The sequence below is a fragment of the Oxyura jamaicensis genome, chromosome 18 (genome assembly GCF_011077185.1).
Source record: "Oxyura jamaicensis isolate SHBP4307 breed ruddy duck chromosome 18, BPBGC_Ojam_1.0, whole genome shotgun sequence".
Classification (NCBI taxonomy): domain Eukaryota; kingdom Metazoa; phylum Chordata; class Aves; order Anseriformes; family Anatidae; genus Oxyura; species Oxyura jamaicensis.
In genome coordinates, this window is record NC_048910.1 from 8,084,903 (window position 1) to 8,101,231 (window position 16,329).

At 37.7% G+C, this 16,329-nt stretch overlaps 1 protein-coding gene across 1 annotated transcript in view; it reads left to right on the forward strand.

The window, feature by feature from the left end:
- The window catches only part of ANKFN1 (ankyrin repeat and fibronectin type III domain containing 1), a 126,833-nt gene that overhangs the window by 46,217 nt on the left and 64,287 nt on the right, over positions 1 to 16,329 (forward strand). Inside the window, exon 4 of the mRNA XM_035342578.1 lies at positions 15,444 to 15,578. The gene's annotated coding sequence lies outside the window, so the exon portion shown is untranslated. The remainder of the gene's footprint in view (positions 1 to 15,443; positions 15,579 to 16,329) is intronic.

The window sequence follows — 16,329 nt, forward strand, 5'->3', positions numbered from 1 at the left end:
TGCCTTGTGGCACGCACAGCAAAGTGCAGTTTGCTTCTCCTAAGCCTGCCTCAGAGTGTTCCCTCCAGTGGTGCTGGGCCTTTGGAGTGTGCCACGAGCATAGGAGCAACTTAGGATGTTCTCCAGCTCTCTTACCAAAAGTGAACAGCAATGATAATATTTAGCTGTGAGCTGTGCAAAGTATCTGGAGTTGAGACTGAAATAAGTGGATCCCATGGAGGAGGAGTTCCTTGTCTAGAGTGCTTTGGGTGTGTGCTGGGGCCTAGCCTCGTTATAAGGGATGGAATATATGGAATCAAAGTGAAATTCTATATGGGACAAGAAATGGGGTGGTCTTTATAGCAGGGTGGTCTTAAACTGAGGTTTAATGTATGTACAATATACAAACATTTTTGACAGACCATTAACACCTATAATCTTGTAAATATTTGCAATTTTCTAGATCATAAATATAGCTGCATAAGCAGTTCTTTCAGGACATCATTTATACTCCATTAAAGGTTAATTTACAAGTTAGTACCTTATAGAAAGAAGATATGTGTACTTTTATGTTAACTTTCTGTAAAGGGAGACTGGTGTCTCCAGCAGCAATTTGTAATTCTCCTGTGACACTCCCAGTGGCACTATTCAAAGCGCTATTTGAATTCTTTTCATCAGCTCATGTTCACAGCAAACTTAATCTTCTGTTTTGAAGACGGAGGGAGAAAGAAAAAGAAAAAAGAGCAAGATCTTAGGTCTTCTGTCTGCGTTCCCAAGCATCCAACTGTTTGTTTAAACAGTCTCCCCTGACACAGATTCTCATTTGTCACAGTGCTGATGATACCTGCTGCTGTATCTTAGCCCAACTTAACTAGCTTGGTCGTGCTGGAGTCTTGGCTGTGATGGGGGGGCAGGGAGAAGAAGTAAATAGCAGGGGATTGACTCTGTGGGCTATGACTTTATTCACTGTAATGGCATTTGTGCTTTCTAAAGATCAAAGGCCAGAAAAAGGACGGGGGCAGGGGGATAGAAAGAAAAGTGTTCACTGTGGACCTAGTCAGGATCTTTCAGAAGTGCCGGTGAGAAATTAGGTGTCTCTCTGCACATTTGATCATCTAACTTTGAAATCCTGATGAGAGGACTTAAAGAATGATCTGAAGAGAGGAGGGTCCTAACTCATAAGTTAGGACCATTGTGGGAAAAGGAACAAGGAAACTGACAAATTTAACTGATTTTAAATTATTTCTCTAAATGACAGTTTTCCTTGTTGAGCCTGGTAATTAAGTAACTGAATGGTTTAAAAAAATGCATGTAACTGGATATACTGGAAAATTTTCTAAATGCATACAACTTGTTTGTCTGTTACCAGGGTAAAAGAAAGCTTTCTCATATGGTATGGCAGGAGTTCCTGCAACAGCCTTCGGGGTTTATTCATCTTCCATTGGATTCCCAAGAAGAGCGATGAGAGTATTATGCTTGTTGATCATTATTTAGGATATGTAAGTCTTTGTCACTTGTATCTTAAAAGTGTAAAGATTTCAGCAGCGTTTTTCTCTATTTCAGACTTCTCTGTTTCTCATCTGAGATTGTCTTTCAGCTGGCACAGGGCAGTCAATATGGTGCATTCACAGCCACCCTACAGAAGAGCTAAGCAGAGATTCTTAATATACATTTTCCTCTAGAAAGATCTTTACAAAAGTTGAAGCTTTTTTCTCAAAATAGAGTATCAACACCGGTAATTTTCTCAGGCTTAGGGTAGAATTTCTGACTAAAGAAGAATGTGAAAATAGCCAGAAGTTTTGATAATTGCACACTGAATTTGTGATCTTCCCATCCATATTTACACTTCTCTGAAAGAAGTAGAACAAGGAGTAATTAAAAACTCACGGGCTGCAGATTTGCACTGAGAAGATGAAATGAATTTCCCTTACTAAGTTAATGATCTAGTTATAGCACTATAGAGTCAATCCAATCTGTCAGAACCGCTCCACTTGTCTTTAAATAATTGCTTGTTGTCTCAGAGAAGAACTTTGAGTTCATGTAAGATGTAAATCAGTGTTCCTCAACAACTTTAAAAACAAATTGTTATTAATCCAGTTGTAGCTCTGGTGCTGAATGAAGTTACTGCTTTCTTGAGGCCTGAATGAGTTGGCATGTAGGTTAGTGTTAAATTCAGTGGAAAGACTTCTACCATAAATTCACCTGGCATTGCACCTGGCTCTAGGAGATACCCAGTATGGCAGTGCTTTGAGCTGTAGTGTCACACGTGTGCTTGGAAATCACTGCATTCTGCATGACACTTTCACCTGTTCATCAGGAACATCGATCCTGATGCTGAAGAGCAGCTGTGTGGCATAATGATGTTAATGCCATGTGCTACGTGACACAGAAATCTTGACAACAGGTTAAAAACGCCCATATTAAATGGTAGAACACCATGGGGCTGTCACAAAGCAGTCTGTGCCTTTATGATGCACAAAGATGATTGCTCTACGAAGCAGATTGGTGCGTTTGTGTATGCATACCAAAAATGTGGTTTTAATTTACCTACCAGTAGTTGGAGTAAGTGGGATTATTATGGGTGAAGTTGCAAGTGGGTGGGCAAAACCAGAGTAATAATTTTTAAAAAGACTAACAAGTCTCATTCACCAGGGAACTCAAAGAACAGTTTCTCCCTGCTGTCTCCAGGAAAGTGGCTGAGGTGAAGGAACATGAGGTTTAATGGCTGTATAAGTGCTTTAATAAAACTTAGCCTTTCAAATTGGTTAGCCTCAACATGTGCAACTCCCTTCCTTTTTTTTTTTTTTTTTTTTTTTTGTATTGTGCCTACTTGCGGGCCTGTGGCTTGCTATCACACACTTGAGGCCACTTAAAGAAATATGTATCTATGTTAAGAAGCAGCAAATGTATTTTGTTAGAGCCTTTGCCACTCATCTTGCAATCTGTGAAAGGCCTCACTCATCTGCCTAGTTTTTCCTACCTCCCAAGGTAACTCCCTGCATGTATCACAAATAGGAAACCCTTCTGAGAAATCCTTTCTGCTGCCTTTTTCCCTTTTCACATTCCTGCCTCCTAACTCTAGAATGACCAAAGGGAAAGTGACATTTGTCTGTCTAAATTTCACAATAATTTATAGAAGTTTTAGGTTCCCCTGTAAGAATCTTAACTTAAACAAGCGCTAAGGACATAAAAGTGTAAAATGTAGTTTGAAGCAAGATTCATTCTTCTAGCTTTATTTCCTAGAATGGAAATAATTTCAGCTGCTTCAGAATCTTAAAGTAGCATCTGCTAATAACTGCAATCAAATATTAAAAATCTAGCCAACTTGTGTGGAATTGCATGAAAACCTGTTATTGGAGCAAAAATATGTTCAGTTGCCTAATCTTTGAAGTAACAATATACCACACAGATTTACAGAAGGTTACTTGAGGACACCATGAATATGTAGCATCTTTCTGCTGATAATTTTGTATATTTTATCATGAATGTGGCTCTTATGTTCATCTGATCAATCTTTTCCCTTTCCATTTAGAGGCTGAAGAGTAGATGTAAGAGAGTAGTTTGTCTTTTCTGTTGTGAGAGAAATGTTCCAATGCTTATAAAATTAATGTCGTGGTTTATGTTTATGACTTAATATAGTTAAGTCAATAAAAATGGATGTTTTAATCTAGATGGTGATCAGGAAGAGTTCATTCCTGCAGCAGCAAAGTTAACAAGATATTAACCAACACTATGCATTTTCATCAGAGCTGTCATTCCACAGTACTTTTTTGCCAGTCCTCTGAATTATTACTTTTTATTGTAGAGCGTTAGTGTGAAAGACTTCATGTTTTCCTTTTTTAAGATAATGCTTTCATGTAATTCCAAACACGAGAAAGCAATTTCATCACTGCAATAAATTTTTCTATGTATATTATGTTTTTATTAAATTGCTTTGCTTTAACTAGCTTGTTGCAAATTGACAGAAGAACATTTTTCTGTGTAAGAGTCAGCTTTGTTTTCTGAATAATTGCTTGCATGAATTGAAGATTCTGAGAATGCTTACTGAATGCACCATGCTTCTGATCTTTCAGTACAAAGCATAAATAAAAGGAAGAGCTGGCAGAACCATTTACCTCCACTCTCTGAAGATCTGTATTTTCCAGGCTTGTCGCAGTGAAGGTGACCACCAAAGCCAAGAGAAAACAAAGATCCTGATTTTCTAAGAATGTAACAATCTAACAATTATCTGAATATTTCCCTTAGACAGTCTGCAGTTTTAAAAAAAAAAGATGAGTCTGCTATTACCTTACAGCTAGACAGGTAGTATCTGGGGCATCTTTAGGCTGCTATAAACAGTTGCTGAATTGCATTGTAAAACTGCAGATTGAACAGGTTTCTCAATTTGTTATATTCTTTCATTACTCAAAAGCTACTGAAAATTTTGTCTATCTTTTCAGTAAAAGGGTATGATTTATATTTTTGAGGGTAATACTTCAGCTAAATGAGTGAGACAAAATGCTTTATGTGCATGTATTGTGGAGATCCTATGTTCTTTGTTGATACTTTCAAGATAGAATATGTCAGTGTTGCTTTCATTGTTACATAAAGTCTGTGTAATGGTACTTTATTTGGCTTTAGCAAAAGCAAGTTGCTATTTCTTTTGTAACAGAATATGACGATGGGGAGCATGTCCTATTTTTTTTCAGCTGTTTACAAAATGCTGTTGTAATTGAGGAAGTATGCTCACAAGTTATTAGAAGTTCCATGTAACTTTCTGCTTTCTTGGACACTGTCACAAACCCGTTCTATAAAGAAATGTTGATGCATCCTGGACCACTTCTTTTAAGGTTTTCACATTGAATGATTCAGACGTATGTCTGCTGGGACTTGCAAAAGCAAAACTGTGGATAGATTTCTTGTACTAACAGAAATTGTATCCATTTGAACTAGTAAGAGTTATCTAAAAGTATAGCAACCTGAAAGGCATGGGACTTTTCCATCATTAAAATGACATTTACCCATCTTAGTCTTGCTTTAATCTATCCTTTCTCTATTGAAGTATTGTCCTTTGGTGCTGAATTATCTTGTCTTTCCGTCTAGGTCTGGATCTTGGAATGATACCATAGATGCAATATAATTTTCCTCCTTGATTTCCTCACATCTGCAACTTTTATACCAACTGTGCTTCAATATTAAATAAATCCCTTTCTGAAGCAGTAATAGGTGGATGCTGTACATTTTGATTCCCTGACAGCTGCTTATTGTTGCTAAGATGATATCAATGGAAGTTAAAGAAGCTTGTAGCTTCGGTGTCTGAATTTCATGAAAGATGCCAATAAAAGAACATAGAGAGATGAGCTGTGAGTAATAGGAACAAGTTGCAAAATGTTCCACTGCTAGGTAAGAAGGCTTCCACATATCTTATGTGTGGTCCAGCAAAATAATTAAACCAATTAAAACTCACTCTTGAAACAGTTGATTGGCTCAAATGCTATTGCAGTTAATGGTGGTCAGTAGCTTTGGATCGTGATTTCTGATCCGTGTTTGGTCTTCATTTGTCCATAACTGAGGTTTCTGGAAGATTTTTTTTTGCATCGTTTAATCTTAATATAGCGTTATTTTTTTCCAAAACCACATGGATAATGCAAATGCCAATTTTTGACCTTCTCAATCATGACTGTTAATTCTAAAGAAAGGCTTTTTGTTTCCATTTGTTCCTTTATTAATAAGTGTAAAATCCCATGTTATTAGAAATATGTCAACTTATATGTTAGCAGGCTGTGTTGTCATCTTAGAGCCAGAGGTGAAAATGAGTTCATATTTTTTATATGGAACTGATGGAATAAAATTCCTTTCTAATTACTCTGACTTCACTGACTTTCATATTTCACTCATAAGTTTAATTTTCTCATCCATCTGTGTATGCTCTTCAGTTGTATTAATTATTCCATATTGAAAAACAGTAGATGATAATTAGTTGGTGATATAATTTGAAGTAAACACTTGGGTGAATTTTAACTTTCTTTTTATTTGGAAATTATTTGCAGCTTTCTCAAGTGTTATTTACAGAAAATTATTGAGGTGGTAGTTTTACTTGGGGAAATCCAGTTGCTCTGCAGCTCATGGTATATATTTAACTTTTTCCCCTCATTTTAGCTCTTCCGAGTAGGCAGGTATTGATGGTGTTGATATAGTAATTTTCATTATGGTAAATTCCTCTCCTGAACAGGAGAACAGAATGTATGGATCTAAAGATCAATTATTTTCTGCATTGCTTTTTGAGGAAAGTTCATTAGTTATCTATGAGAAGTCATTTATTTTTCATTTATTATTTGCTTGGAAATACAGTTTGGATGCCTCTTTGGATTGGCAGACCAAAGAAAGTCAAAGGAGTTGACTCTGCTCTGTAGCTTGGATTCACAGAACAGTATCTTTCAGGCAATCTTTACTGCAAATTCAGAACTTACCACTGCAGTCCTAACTATTTAATTTTCTTGCATATTTGTGATCTCTCATTTATATTTAACTTCACATTTCAAATCTATTTCTGGTATGTGAGTGGCATTTAATTCTTACACTGTCATCTAAATAGGCACCAGGCGCATAATTGGAAATATTATCTGAACTTAGGAGCAGCTTTCTTCTACGTTTTGACAACTGATTGACAACACCGAACAGCAGTAGCTCAGTACTGCCGAAGTTTGATAGGAGCAGTGTTTCTGTTGTGATTAGCTGTTTTAATAGTTGATTTTAAAGTTGAAAAGAGTAGATTCATCTCATATGCAGTGATGTTTCATATCTGTACCCTAATGAGAGATTCCCACTATCCAAACCTAACATCAGAGATCTAAGGTAATTTCCAAACCACTCAGATCTTTAGTAGATATCTCAAAAGGCATTGACATAGAGGGGTGCTTGATATTTATTAGCAAATATGAGCCCATATTACAGAACAAAGAGCATACTGCTTGGAGCCATGGAACTGCATTTAGAGATGATTCATTTCACTTTAAAGCCTGGACTCATTTTTCATGAGGGCTGTATAAATTATTCCAGCTAGAAGTAACCAGTTGTATTATTTTCCTTACTGTTCCCAAAAGCCTACTGGACAGGATGCTATATACTAAAATCATTCAACTGTTTATAGATATCAACTGTTTACAGATAAATTGGAAAAAACTCAGAGATAAAGCTGGAAAAATGACCACATTTTCTGGTATTAATGCAATATAACTATATGGCTTCTTGAACCTTCCTCTTGTTCATCAATCTTCATGACTTCCTTTCTTCTCTTAGCAAAACAGTTCTACCTAAAAAGCTGTTGGTACCTACCTAAAAAGCTACCAACTCTTAAATTAACAGACGGTCATCAGCATAGAATTGGTTTTGGTTAATAGTGTCATAACACATGACTGTGGACATCTTTTAGGAGCTAAACAACATATCACTAAAAGAGGAAAAATGAGCACTTTCTGCACAGGACAGGTATACTTGCCAATATTCCTCAAATTATTTTAGTACAAGACAAACTAATCACAAAGAAAAATTCTCTTTTCAAATCTGTAGGTCTCTTGTTGGCCGAGCAGCAGCACTGGCTGTTGTGTGGAGTCTGTTGCATCATTGCCTGTTTAGAAGTGTGAACAGAGGCCCAGGGTAACAGTTGACCCAGAACAGTATCTTCAGAGAGATGAATTATATTCTCAGCTGCCATCATTCAAAAAGATCTGCATTTTGTGAAATGCAGAATTCTCTTGTCTGACATCTAATATTTCACTAGGACTCAGGTATCTGCCCATAGGAGAGCCTGACTACATTGCCATATAAGATATTATCTCTGTGCAGGCTTGTAAGTTACTCATATACATGTTATCCATGAAGTGCACATACACAGAACATGTTCCTGGTTTTATAAAAATAAAATAATGCAGAGAAAATGTACTCAATGAGAGTTTTCACATTGTGTGCATTCACTTAATTTTTCCTTATAGCACCTCATAATTTTTCGGAACAGAGGTCATTAATCATTCCAAATTGTATAGAAGTTTGTGTGATAGCTGTAAGACCACCAAACTCTGACCCTGGAGGAAATGAATTCCTAAAGGTGAAAAGCAAGTGTTTTCATAATTAAGCCAGCTAAGCTGCCTGCTTTTGCAAATATTTATTAACTCAATTCAGCTGAAGTCAGATTAGCACTTCTAGCTGCAGAGAATGTTGTTTCACTGGACCACAAGTCCTTGTTTTTGAATCAATATTCAATCCTTTAACACAACAGCAAATTATTCTCCCCATCTGTCTTCTGTGACAACTCCAACTAACTTAATATCTGGATGGTGATGTACAAGCACTTTCTAAGTACTTCATTTATATAAAATAAAATACAGGCAGTAGTTATTTATAGCAGCTTGTTAGGTTTTCCATACTTTCTGAAGTCAGTTTCTAATGTTCTTTTCTACTTGCTCCATGTACCTGAGATGGAAGTGAACGTGTAACTAACAAAACATTCTTGGTGCAGTAAACTTGCAGGGTAAGTGAGCTTCGTATCATGAAGGCTTTCCCAACCAATGTCTCTGCGCTCTAGGACTAACACATTTCACTACAAGTTGAAGAACAAAGGTACTTTGAAACGTGGCTCAGCAGGGGACTGAACCAGCTCAGAGTGGGACAGAGCAGGCTATGCCACTTGTACCACCCAGAGCGCTGTTGTGTTGTAAGCACCTTCTGCCCCGACATTAGCCAGCACTGTTCTTTCTCATTTAAGGATGACTGAGAACATGGGAAATAAAACCAAGAGTCTTATGGTCTGAATCAGATTCTCTTTGACCTTCTAGAAAACAGAGTAATGACTTGCTGCAACCTGCCATGAAAGGTGAAAAGTAGGAATTTATTTCAGATTCATTTCTTATGTTTGGTTTTGAAGACTGCATTAGTCAGGACATGAGGAAGATGAAGGAATGAAAGAGAAGCTGCAGAGCAAATCCATCCAAGTAGTCTGTGGTTGTTAGAGAGCAATGATCACTTTCTCTTCTGGTTTGAGATGGTAGAGATTTGATTCAAGTGGCAGCGAAGTGAGGACTAGTAATAATGTTTATTGCTTACTGAGAGGTTGACATAAATAATTGAAAGGAAACATATTCATCAGCTTTAGGTCTTAAGGAAAGTGATGAGAGGATATTTTCATGAACTGCTATTCTAACTGCTACATATTTTAAAAGCCACCACTGCAATAAAAAAGTAATGATTTTTGGCATAATGTTACAGATCTCCTAAATTCTATACAGGAAAGATTTGGATGCGTTTCCTGCATTTTTATTTTACTTTTATTGAACTGTTGGATTTCAGGAAAGAACAGTCATGTATTTTGAGCTTTGCACAGATTTTGCTGTGCCTCGTACCCCGTGTAAAGTAAACATAATCATATGTCTTTTTCTCTGTAAATTCTAAGAAGTGTTTAACAAATACTCTTTTATGTGCATGTAAATTGCCTCTGTAGTAAACCTCAAATCTTCATGATTTGAAAGCTAGCATAAATGTTCAGCAAACATGAATGTTTTAAATGTGCTTTTCAACTCAATGTGAAATAGAATTGTACTGGGAAGCCTGGAGTTACTTCACAGCAATCATTTCTATTCTGTTTAGGTTTTTGTATTGCTCCTGTGAGACACTGGTTTGGAACTCCTTGGAGTTATTTTCATTCTAACTGAAATGTAAATGAACAGTCACATCAGACCAAATGATTGCAGTATGAATTCCAGCCTGTGCAAAACTCTCACAGCCAGCAAGTGTAATGTTTCTCTATTACAGATGGCCCATGGGAGTATTCATAAAAGCTGGTCTAGTGAGACAGATCTCCTTGTGGTTCTTTCTCCAGTAATGCAGAGAAATAGGCTTTTGGGTTGAATTGTTATCTGGAATAGTCTGTCTCTATCAGGATCTAGAAAGATTATTCTCCCCAGGTAAATGTTAGGCTTTGAAAATAACCCCCCTGCTCCTTCTCCTCATCCTCAGTGTCAAAGCTTTTCTGAAATGGTGCTTTATTGTTGTTTTGAAATGCCTGATTTTATCACTGTAAAATATTTGTTAGAGATCATTGCCCCTAAACAGATTTGTGCTTTTATCAGGACACACAAGCTGCTCTTCATCCATTTAGTGCAATAAACAATGTTTGGGGTTCACAGAATAGTAGGAAATTGTTCTTCTGTTATCGAAGTTGTTTCTTTGCTCAGCATGAAAAATAATGGCACTTCTTTAGTGTCACTGTGTGTCAAGTGCATAGTGTTTAGCTTTATAATAAATGCTCCAATGCATCAAGCTTTGAAGAAGATTTATCTTCAGAGTAAGCTTTATATTAGTAATTAAATCACTAAGTATTGTAATCATACAAAAGTTATAAAGAGACCTGTCTATATATATTTTAAGTACATTTTGGTATTTCTAGTGACTGTGTAAAAGCCTAAAATTATTCTGTTCTTTGGAGTATGAAACTTTATAGTGTTTTTCTGGAATCACGTGTCTGCCTCTGTGCAGCTTTGTTCTATGCTCAATTTTGGTAAATCCTACTTTTTCTTTATTCATTCCTAATCTAGAAATTGCCAGCTATGAAAAGCTTGTTAATTTCTGTTTGTAAAATGTTCTGCTATAACTTGGATTAAATGCAGTGCAGCTGGGAGTAGTCATGGCCAAACAATACATGGCATAAATTATCTCTATATGGAGTGTCTGACTAGATACCATAATCAACATGAAGCTGACGAAACACCACAATTGCGCTGTTGTTGCTGACAACTTCATTATTTCCCCAGTATTCAGCTGGGTAATTTATTTCCGAGGAGCAGCAGTATCTTCAGCTAGGTCTAATGGCCTGCATGTACTTTTATAAGCTTTCTGAAGATGGATGTGTTTGTGCAGGTTCAGGTTTTCCTAATACAGAGAGCAATTGCCGGAGCCAGTAGCAAAGGGCACTTTGGCCTGTGCCGGTTCTCCCAGCGGGCAGCATCTCCTCCAAGCCCTGTTAGTGGGCAGCTCTGCTCTGTGTGTGGATCACTCAGGACAACAACAGCTGCTCTTAGGTTCCTACTTTCAAACAGTAACATCTTTAAGGATCTGATGAACTTTTTATGCTAATGTATCTTTGTTTACCTTAACTTACACTCCAAATGATCCCAATTGACTAAGTAGTGTTTTGTAGCTTCAGGCCTGATTCTGCTCCTCTGCAGCCATGGATTAAAGTGTCTCAGGAATTTTCCATTTGAAGAGACTAGGGGAAGAAAAAAACCACACCACCAACAAAAAGCCACGCCATCTTTAAAGAATTCTAACCAAGCAGTTCTTGTTTCTTGCTAGTTCATCTGGAACAGTACTCTGAAATATAAGCAGCCAGGGTCCGCGGCTCCAAGGCACTGCTGTCATGTAGGCTGCCCCGAAGCCAGAGACCTCCTGGCCTCCACAACCCTTCCTGTGGAACTGGGAATCTGCGCGCCTCAGACACTGGTGGCTCTGCCAGCTTCAGCCCTGCAGCAGAGCCCGGCTGTGCTGCAATCCAAGGTGGGTTGAGAGGACTCGAGACCAGGAACCATGGCTAAGGCAGGCAGCCTGGAGGAGCTGGGGCTGCCAAGCTCAGTTTCTTTTAGTCGCTTACATCACGGGTGTCTCAAATATTTCAAAACACTTGGGAAAAATTATTTCATTGGGAAATTTTCTAGAGTTAGTCCAAACACAATTATTTTTCTTCACTCACAATTTCAGAATTTCTTGAGTTTGATCACATCTATGACTGATGAACTGGGAAATATGTGTCTTTTTTTATGAAAATACTGAATACTTCTGTGTCTCTGTGGATAATAGGTTATTTGCTATGGATTTGGATCAAGAACACTGGCTAAAGGAACTAGGGAAACAGTAAGACTCAGATCAATGTCCTTGAGGAAACACAAGAAACCAGGGAATAGGACAGAGAATTAACAAATTGGCCAAAGAGTATGTGTGAAAGATGATAGGTAAACACAGAGCCAGAGGGGCAGATATTGCCAAAACTGGAGTTGGAATTTACTACAGTAGTTTTTGTACATATGAAACTTTGCAAGAAAGAAGAAGTGAGGGAGCAGAGCAAGATTTACTGGCCTGACAGTGGGGTAGGGCTTTCCCCTTCCCACAATATGCTTTTGGCTGTGTGGGGGTCAGGGAGGGGGGGAACACAAAGAAACCACAATATTTGGTTTCAGGGACTACTTTAGCCACTTTCTTAGTCACAGATTTCTGAAATGAGAGAGCACAGTTGGCCTGCCCATGCTGCTTTAGGAGGGAGGCCAGAGAACCTTCTTCCCAGGCTGGTGATCTGCTGGGCTGCATTGCCTGATCGCAGCTGCAGCAGTGCATGGGAAGCCAGGCTAGATGTTTGAGGAGCGTTAGCTCTTCTCGGGGGACTATTAACAGCCTAAAATACAGCTTTGTCTCCAAAAATGATGAGTTTTGCCATCGACCGACTGGAAGTTAAGTCAAGCTCCATGTGAAGATTTAAAATTCCAAATGTCTGAGTATTTCTCAGGTCCAAACTTCAAAATCCATTTCTGGACTCCACTGGCCTACTGAGTGTTTTTCACTCCATGTTTTTCACATGGAGTGGAAACACAAGGAGATATAAAAGAGGGCTGTTAGATTCTGTATAGGGAGAATGTGCGTGCTGCTGACCTACCATCTGCAATTAAGTGTTGGACAGTGTTTGCTAGGGACAGTGTAGTAATGATACCTGTGCGTGGCTGCTGCTCCATGGCTTTTGAAGAACTGGGTGAATACTGCCACCTATTGATTGACGAAATGAAAATGAATGTCTCCCAGCCACCCTGTGACTGTACAGAACAGTCTGCGAGTTTATCACCCTCCACGTGAAAACAGCCTCCCTCATTCCAGAAATGTTACCTGTCTCCAGAAGAAACTATCAGTTTGCTAAATGGAGTTAATGGCCAGTAAAATGTGCTGCTTAGCTGCCAAAAATATCTGCTGTATATAAAGCTGAGATTAATATAGGGTAAGTGTTTTGGTAAATGTGCTGGTTAATCAGCCAGTTTGCATGGTTTCTTCAAATGAAATGTATTGCTAAACTAGCATCTTCATAATAATAATATGCAGCCTTGGGGATAGTAAAAATAATAGCCTCTGGAATCAGCTCATGGTGTGTGCTACAGGTAGGTAAACTTTTAGAGTGATCAAATATGAAGATTTGTCACAAAAGGTTGTTTAAATAAGTAATTTTAGTACAGCAAACCAAATTTTCTGTTCAACTAATTAAGTATGATATATAGGCAAGTGAAACAATAAATAGTTGACAGCTGAATCATCTCCTGGAGTCATCAAAGGCCATGAATGTGCAGGTTTCTGTACAAGATCGGACTAACAGGTCCGCTTACATGTGTTTTATCAGAAATGCAGGGGGTTGTTTTCTGGAAATCTTTGAGTCTTTTCCATTTCCAGAACTACACGTAGGTGTGTCTAGGACTTGGATACATTCAGCTATCTCTTTTAGTAACAATTTTTTGTTTTATCATTTGGTAAACTTACCGTTAACTCTCTTACCTTCCTGAGTGTTGCTTTTTGTCTTCTGGCTTTTGAATGCTTTAACAATGAACTTAAATCTATATGACAGGAAGATTAATGATAATGCTTACTTGATATAAACAAAATATCTTTTAAAGATCTTGCTTGGGCAAAAAAACATCTTGTATTCCACTATTGTATTCCAGTGTTCCACTGAGCAGTGCTTGGGTAGCCATAGGAAGTGCTAAGCAAAAGGCAAGCACAGAAGTTCTACTTTCCTCCAAGCTGAAAGGAGGAAGCAAAAGAGAGAAGGGGGAGTATTGACACACAATGAGAAGTTGCTAGAGAGTGTTTAAGAATAGATTAGTTCTAGTAAACAAACTAGCTTTTTCTAGTGGAAACAGCTGGACAGTGAGAATTCCCTCATGAGAGAGTTCCATAAACGGGTTGATGCAGCCCAAAAACTGCTGTTGGAGATTTTGACTCAGAAGAAGCATCCCTGTTCAGGACAGCACTGAAAATGGAGTTTCTATGCTTTTGTTTAACTAATTTTACTTATGCTTAGACACTTCAGATTTTCAGCATTTTTTTTTTCTCCATGTAATATCCCACTGCTAAAGGGGCATTCAGGGGTTTTGAAAGATTTCCAATCTTTCTCCTGTTGACAGGGAGCAGTAAGCTCAGTCAGCTGTCCTGCAGACTGCTGACTAATGATCCTCAGAAACAGGACAAAAGAGGGAATCCTGTACACGTCGAGCTTGTGATTGTCACTACATAGGAAAAGTAATGTTGCAAGGAGCATATTTTCATAGCACCTTGAAAAAGGTGCAGCAAAATGTGCAGGTACTTGGACTGAAACATAACCAATTAAAAACCAAACCAAACCAACCAACCAAACAAAAAAACACTCTTCTGTAGATGGCTATGACAGACCCAGTAATGAGAATGTCATTTTTTTTCTGCTGCCAGATAATAACCAGAAGTGTTCCAGTTACATGAACCCAGTGGACTGTCCAGGGAGGTTAATGGTTTTCTAGATAGTTGTTTACTTTTGTTCATCACTTACATTATTTTATTATTTTTGGAATTCTGAGGCTGTGTGAAATTCCATATTCTGACTTTTTAACATCTTTGTGGGTTTCTGTGGGATCCAGTGTTAGTATTTTTTGCCCAATTGTAAAAAAAAAAAAAAAAAAAAAAAAAAAGTATTTTGAAATATCACCATTCTATTGTTTTGGAAGGTGTTAACACAGATACATTAATTTTACAGGATCTCTTTTAGCTGAAATGTAGGCATCAGTAAAAAAAAAAAAAAATATTCATTTAGCAATCTTTTTTTTAAGCATAACTTGCTCAGGCTGGGAGCTTTCAAATGATCTTGCAGATGTCCCATAGCTATGGATATGGTTGCTGCTTTTGTTGCTATGATTGCAGACAGCTGTAGTGGTAGCTTGCTTGAAGAAAGAAGAAACAATACATCACATGCAACATGCATTACTGGACAGACTGTAGGACTGTGATTCTTCTTTTCCTTTTATTGATTTAACATAAAACTAACTGCTTTAAGATGGCTGCGTTAATGCCTTTTTGATCATACTTTATGGCAAATTAATTACAATTGCAGTTTTGTTTACTCTGGCAGTAATTATTTGTTCTACTTGCATGCTGTGCTGCTGATCAATTTTAACAGATGCAACAAGCTAAAAGCATATAGAAGTCATGGCATCTTTGACTACGGAGGCAAGAGCTTTAGATATTAGTCATTCCTATAGCTGCAGAGGTAAAACAGTATAGAGTTAAGGCACCAAATATTCCAGATATTTTACCTGTGATACAACACTATTTGCTTTAAATACTATTTTGCTCTGAGAGCTTGTCAGGCATCTTGTACTTCAGTAATTGCTACTAATACCAGTTGCTAGCAATAATCTTTTCATTTCTGATCATTCATGCAGTATAAGGAAGAGGTTTACTCATTCTGCCCAGAGGCTGAACCAGCAGAGACAGCAAAGCCAACGTGATTCATTAAATGAAGATACTGGACAATTACCACCAACTTGTGCATATTTTGCCTTGGATAGCCTAAGCTGGTAAGTCAAATTTATTTTTAACACATATATTCTTAACTATTAGTTCAAGAATAAAATTGTTTAATAAACATATTTAAGAATATGTATAGTGTTGAGTGTCTTCTTGGCTGTTGCTTTCCTAAGATCTGAAGGTAATTCTTTTGCAGCTATGCTGTGTCCTTCTCGTTTACCTGTCTATACAGTGCAGCATGTTTGTGCCACACAAAACAGACAGTGATCTATAATTTAAACTTTTTTCTCAGCAATCTGATTTTGAAAGGACACGAATATTATGTCAGTACTTACCAATCAAAAAAAATGCTTTTACAAGGAGAACATATTAATATTTATTTTTGAATTTGACTTTTAAAACACCCTGCTGTTAGGGAATGAAGAGGTTACTTCAGTGCTTAGAAGTGGAAGTAGAAATCTGCTCACAGCGATCAAGCTACCGTATGTGCAGAATGAAATGTGTGTAGGAAGACTTCTGTCACTGGTTTGGTGCATACTATAACAGGGTGGTAGTTATGCAGATGAGACTGTGCTTTGGTGGTTATTTCCAGGATAGTACAGTAACTTTCCCCAGGAATGCAGGTTATTTATTCCTGGAACCACTGCCATAAGTCACCCTCCCACACCCTCCTTTTTTTTTTCCCTATTTTTCTTTTTTAATTTTTGGAAATGCAAACTACTGTTAATTAACAGCCAGTTATAAGGGGAGCTGCTGCTGTTAGTCTGTATAGTTCTGGCCTTTACTGAGAAACCTTGTAAC